This window comes from Arachis ipaensis, chromosome B06 (genome assembly GCF_000816755.2).
Source record: "Arachis ipaensis cultivar K30076 chromosome B06, Araip1.1, whole genome shotgun sequence".
Lineage (NCBI taxonomy): Eukaryota > Viridiplantae > Streptophyta > Magnoliopsida > Fabales > Fabaceae > Arachis > Arachis ipaensis.
Window position 1 is genome coordinate 113061298 of NC_029790.2, and position 6996 is coordinate 113068293.

General features: G+C 32.4%; 2 long non-coding RNA genes across 2 annotated transcripts; both read right to left on the reverse strand.

The window, feature by feature from the left end:
* On the reverse strand, positions 3033 to 3375 carry LOC110264125. Its single transcript, XR_002349856.1, has 2 exons — positions 3161 to 3375; positions 3033 to 3086 (listed from the first exon to the last, which is right to left on the reverse strand). It is a non-coding gene; the product is annotated as an uncharacterized LOC110264125 (long non-coding RNA).
* Positions 3606 to 4074, reverse strand: LOC110264126. The gene is made up of 2 exons (XR_002349857.1): positions 3973 to 4074; positions 3606 to 3867 (listed from the first exon to the last, which is right to left on the reverse strand). It is a non-coding gene; the product is annotated as an uncharacterized LOC110264126 (long non-coding RNA).

Genomic DNA, 6996 nt, shown 5'->3' on the forward strand with positions numbered 1-6996 from the left:
TCTATATTAAAAGAACAAAAATTTATTTATCTTTTTCTCATGAATCTATATAATTGAATTTTGAATTAGTTCCACTAAACTAGGCTTTATGTTTTTTTTGGACTAGCATAGTTATAGTTGCTATAATATTAGGGTTTGAAGTTTTATTAGTAAAAGAAATATATATAAGGGTAAACCACCAAAAACATACTCGAATAATTTTTTCGTCGATAAAAATACATTCGAATTTTGTTATTGACAAAAATTTCTTCAAATAATTTAAAAACATGACAAAAGTATTTAACATTAAATATGTATTTCTCAAAAAATACTTTAGAGATTGAATTTTGATGCAATTTTTTAAAAGCATGATTAGAAAAATAAGATATTGTTATTTTTAAAAATTGGTGATTTTTTTATAAGTATATATTTTTTGTGATTTTTTAAAAGTATTGTTGGATGTTGAGAAAAAAAATCACCAAAAAATATATACTTAGCAAAAAATCACCAAATTTTAAAGATTAAAATATCTCATTCTTTTAATCATGCTTACAAAAAATTACATCAAAATTGAATCTCTAAAATATTTTTTAAGAATACATATTTAATATTAGACATTTTGTCATATTTTTAAATTATTTAAAAGCATTTATGTCGGTAACAAAATTCAAATATATTTTTGTCAGCAAAATAATTATTCAGGTGCCTTTTTGGTGATTTACCCTATAAATAACTTAACTTTTTTAAGTATCTAAAGTATGTGTATTTGCATGGATCAGATTTTCACAAGTCATATGTTGCATTGTAGATAATTATTATTTTTTATTTCTCACCATACTTTTTAATTTGATAAATTAAAAATTAATTTATCATAAATCTAAATTTTATTTAAGAGTAGTTATTTACTGTTAGTTAATAGATTCACTACAAGAGAGGCACAAAATACCGGCGGCTTTTTTCTTGATTAGCGGCGGTTTTAAACCACCGCAAAATCAAAGGTCGGCGGCTCACTGGACCGCCATGGTTATGGGTGCGGGAATTAGGTTTGGCGGCGGTTTCTAGTAACCGCTGGTATAACCGCCGCTAAATCAATTATTTCGCGGCAATCGTTTAGAAAATCGCCGCCAAATGCGAGTGACACGATTTTCAGCATGTTTATCGACGGTTCTAAAACCGCCGGTATTTACTTCGACGTTTCAAGTTGACATGTGTTTTGCGGTGGTTCACAAAATGAAACTAAAGTTTTGGGCACAGTTACTGACGATTGTAAACCGCCGCAATATCGGACAGATTTTTCAAACTTTGAGGCACTTTTTGGCGGTTTAAAACCGCCGCTAAATTAAGAAAAATTAAAAAATAGAAAATTTGGGTTTTCTAAAAAGATCGTATAATTTTTTTAAAATATTATAGAAATGTTTTTTTTTCTTTTTAGATTTTTTATTATTTTAAGAGTTAATATTTTCAACCTTAGAAGCTAAACTTGTATCAAAAACAAAAAAAAATTATCTGCAAAATAAAATAATATATTCATGAAAATATGAAGAAAACAAATCTCTTGCAAAGAGTTGCATAGTCTAATTCAAAAAAATGTCATCTTCAATCCAAAATATCTCAAATCCTAATATACTATTTTTCACTCTATCATTCCACGGAACTCATCCCTACAGCGACGTCTGGTGGCAGCTCCTCACCCTGCCGTTGAAATAGATAAATCAAAGCACTCTCCATTGCCTGCTTCTTTTTCTTATCTGTCGCTACCTCATCCTTCATCGCCTTCCTCTTCAACTTCTCGCCTTCCAACTTTGCCTGTAGTTTAATCAGCTTCTTCTGTGTCTCCTCTACTTGGACTCCATTGTCCGGCGCACGTGAATTCGGATGGAAGAGTTGAGTAGGAATCGATCCGAAACTCACACCATGTACTCTACCCAGTTTCTCTTTTCTGAAAACCTGAGCAATGGAATTATTTTGAGACAACACTCTAGAAGACTCATCCTGTTGTTCAATCTCCTCAATTCTTTACTACAAACACAAATTAGCAAATACAATCATTTTTTTATGGGTCCATCTCATGTCAAGAACACGCCAAAAAGGATGATTAACTGTATCACTTTCATCACAGTAAAAGAACACACAAATATGAATGAAAAAAATTGGTCTCAAAAGTTATTTATATAAAACAGCCAAAATAGAGCATTTGTTTCATAGGATGCCAACCACTATAAAAAGAAATAAAGGATAAGTGAAACTGAAGTTTTTCAATTCTACCCCAACTGTTTCTAAATTACATTGAAGTTGAAACTGTCTAGCAACATCTGAGGTGAATTTCCAACAATAATTAAAAGTAAGCAGAATTGAAAATTGTAAACTTCTTTTGGTCCATTTTGACATAGGGGAGTAAACCATTCAGTAAAGAAATAGAAAACAAAATAAAATAGAGAAGTAAACTATTACCCTATTTAAGATCATAATTTTATCGATCAATTATAACAAGTAGTACTTACACCAATTGCTCTTGCTTCATCATTGATATAGGAGCCATCTTTTTTTGTGCACTGTGATCCATGACTCACCTCTACTGACTCTCCTCCCTTGGTGTTTCGACTGTAACAACAAATTTTATGCCATTACTGTATTCCACACAATCAAAGAAACTTAAGTCATAGAGATAGTCCAAAGAGTGAAAAAAAAAGTAAAGTACCTCTTCTTCCATCCGCCGTGCAAAGCTTTTCAAACCGCCAGTGTGGGTATATAGTTGTTTTAATCGATTAATCACATTTTTCCTGTACTTTTTCTATTGGTCTATCAGAAATAAAGGGCGATGAGAAACTGATTTAAAAAGATTCAATGCAACATAAATTGTATTATTGTGTACCAATGATATACTAGATTACCTTCGTCTCAACTTTGGCGCGATAGTCAAGGAACCATCTCTAATGCTCTCGATCAATTCCCAGCGGACGGTGCTCAATATTTTGTTCAGTCGTAAATGTTGGCTCGTAAAAATCATTATACAACGTCAGCCTTGTTTTCTTCCAAGACTTCTCCATACTTTACAAAATATTTTTCTTGATAGTTCCTTCACTATCTTCATCAAAGTGGAAAATTTGCTACACAAATAATACAATTTGTCAATAATTGTAAAAATAAGCAGATTTAATTCAAAGGGGATATAAACTTTTACCTTAACACATTCGTTATAAACCTTGTCTTTAGTGGTAATCTTATGCCAACTTTCCTTACAGATAGAAAATTTTTCATAGTTAGATCCCAGCAGACCAAGCACGCCACTCAACAATCTAGCTTCGTCTCCAATTGGTTGCTTTTCATTGTTGAACTTGAGCACGATCCTTCTACCGTTAGACCATTCCATAGCCTCCCTCACGCTTAATTTTGCCGGCTTGATTGTGCCATCAGAATCTATAAGCCAAATATAATACCTTATGTGTGTATCTAGGGGTGTAATCGGTTCGGTTTGGTTCAGTTTTGGATCGAAAACCAACCGAACCGACCTGATCAGTTCTACGATGATACCAACTATTCGGTTGGCTGCTATTTGAACAACCGAACCGAACCGAACCAACAGCGGTTTGGTTCGGTCGATTTTTTCGGTTTTCTTACACCTAATAATCAGAATTTAAAATATCATAAAATGAAGTTTAAAACCTTCAATAAACTAGAATAACAAGAGTATATGACATCCAAATCCAATACAAATTCAACTTAATTAAACATAAAACAAAGACAATTAAAAATGTCTAGCAAAACAACAAAAATAAACACACTTTAAACCGAAACAGTCACTTTAAAACAAATAAAAACCAAACAGCCACCATCCTTAATCTGAATCCACACCAAACTCATCCTCATCTTCTCCGATTGGTGCAATTTCTACAAAAATAAAACTAAAAAATCAATGTAGATTATAAAGATAATATAGATTATGAATTATAAATATAAACCATGAAAGAAACTACAAATTTCTTTTTTGCAAACCTAATTCAAGTTTCTCAAACTCTTCAATAAGCTCCTCAAAATCAGTTGTCATTGGAGAAGCACGAAGCCAATTTTGTGTGCATATCAATACCTCAACTGTCTTTGGAGTTAAAGAACTCCTATAGTTGTTAAGCACTCTTCCACTAGTGCAAAAAGCTGATTCTAAAGCAACAGTCGAGACTGGCATTGCTAAGACATCTCTAGTTATTTGGGATAAGATAGGATACTTGCTAGAATTTATCTTCCACCAATTCACTATGTCAAAAGTATTTTGATCACGAGGCTTCTCTAAACCATCCATCAAATACAAATCCACCTCATTCTTGTTGATGATCTCATGAAAATGCACCTCCTTGAAAAAATCACCAGCCATGTCGCCATCAGGTATTCCCACATCTGATGCACCATCCATTGTTGCTGAAGTAAAAGATATACCCCCATTATTTGCATTCACATAGCATTCAAACATCTTGAAAAAGGTCTCTTTTTCTTTTGCACCCAAAAAATCAGCATCATCCTTATCATATAGCTTTTCAAAGCTAAAGTTCACAAACTTCAACTTGTATCTAGGATCAAGAACCACAGCAAAAAAATCATCATATTGATATTTTTTATGTTACCCCAGTACTTGTCATACTTAAGCTTCATCCTCTCAACCATACTCCCAAGTAATGGATCTCGACTACCACAAGAAGCCTTGAACACTCGCAAAATCTTATCTTGCTAATAGATTCATGCATCTCTTTCAATCCATCATTAACAACAAGATTAAGAATATGTGCACAACACCTAACATGGAAATGCTCTCCTTTCAAAGGATGTAAATTCTAATCCTCTATTTTAGTTCTTAGATAAGATATTGCAGTATCATTAGAACTAGCATTATCAACAGTAATTGTGAACACTCAAGATATCCCCCACCCCAAAAGACATCTCTCAATTTTTCTACCAATTGTTTCTCCCTTGTGGTTTTTAATAAGACAAAAATTGATAATTCTCTTTTGCAATTTCCAATCATGATCAATGTAATGAGCAGTGACACACATATAATTCAGATTTTGCACAGAAGTCCAACAATCAGTAGTTAAACAAACAGATTGATTTGGTTGTTTGAACACAGTTTTCAACCTATTCTTCTCACTAATATAAAGATTCTAATAATCCTTAGCAACAGTAATCCTTCCCGGAAGTGGAAATCTAGGTTGCACAATACTCATATAGAATCTGAATCCCTCCCCCTCAACAAACTTAAACGGTAGCTCATCAACAATTACCATCCTAGCAAGGGCTTTTCTACACATTTCAGCATCAAAAGTAACTACACTAAATACCCCTTCACCCTCTTTTTTTTGGAAGATAAGGATTGTTTGACTAGGGTCACCCGAGTCCCTAGAAAATTTTTTACATTGATTCAACAAATGATAACGCATATTAGTTGTACCATTTCTATGAGAGTCACATGCATATGATGCACCACACCAATTATATTTAGCCCTAGGATGTGATGGCTTGGACTTAGGATCCTTTGTAAAGTGTTCCCAAGTCCAAGATCTAGGTCTAGAAGGTTTTCTATTACCTTCATTGGGACCATCCTTGCCATCCTCTTCATCAGTTTCCATAGTGCTTGGAGCTAGATTTGTAGGAGTTGCTCCCGGAGTTGCACCCACATTAGTTGAATCAACCTTCCTCTTCTTTGATCTAGGATGGGGTGGGGGTTTGGTAAGCACGCTGCTGTCCGTTGAAGAACGTATCATGGACTCAACATTTTCACCTCCCAACTTCAGGCGTACGTTCATTGGGCACCTCATTGCTTGTTGGCTGCATATATATAAACAGAACAATGAAAAATTAGCATTTTAACTCATCAACAGCACCAAAAGTATTATTTCCAGCAACAAATTTAGCAGCCATATATATGCATTTTAACTCATCAAATTTAGCACCAAAAGTATTGTTTCTGGAAACAAAAATTAGCATTTTAACTCATCAAACTTGTGAAACATATTAATTATATGTAGCCATATATATGCAAAACAAAACCACAACAGCTCATAACCAGAACCATAAGTAATTCATTTTTAACACCAATCAACAGAATTTAAATGACCATAAACAAATAGCAAGATGCAAATAGCAAGATACAAAAAAGTAAGAATCTTCAAAGTTCAAACCCATATGATGATGAAAGGAAGGTGTTAATGAAAGGACTAACTAGTCATAATAATGAAAACAGGTGCCAAAAATCACATTACTAAATTTAGGTTTACAAAATCAAATATAGAAAAATAATTATTTTTTATTTTATTTCTGATAAAATCCCAAAATTATATCATAAAATAATTTCAAAGATTAATTAGTACTAAGTAACTCTATTAACATTTTGGTCGTTTGCAATTTTCACCCATTATTAAAGTAGTTATATTTTTTTTTGACATACTTTGAACATTAACACAGTTGAATTGGTGGAGCAAGTTCTTCACACTATTCCTATCAAAATTTAAGCTCTAAATTCTAATAGTTATCTTCTTTCACTTTTTGCTCAATCCACCAAGCAAGCATTATTGGATTTAAAAACAACAGGATCTAACAATGGTTTGTATTCTTTCAACATACATTTAGAAACTCACATAACAGTACAACTAGCTAGTTTATTTGAATCATTTAATACTCACTAACTGCCAAGTATGCCATTTATTATTTTGAGATAATTCAACACAAATCTACTAAGACATAAGCAGCACATAAATAACTCATAAACAAAACCAAAGCAGCTAATAAGCAGCTCATAAACAGAACCACAAGTAACTCATTTTTCAATCTAACCAACAGAATTTAAATGACCATAAACAATCAGAGACAGCTACACATATATATATTCAAAAAGACACTAAAAATAATTATTCAAGTTAAATCAAGTACAAATATCACTAAAAATCCCACTAAAGTTATATATAGTGTTGAAAAAATATTGCAGACTAGGATTTTGTTGACAATATATACATTAATTAGTAATTACTGTAAAAA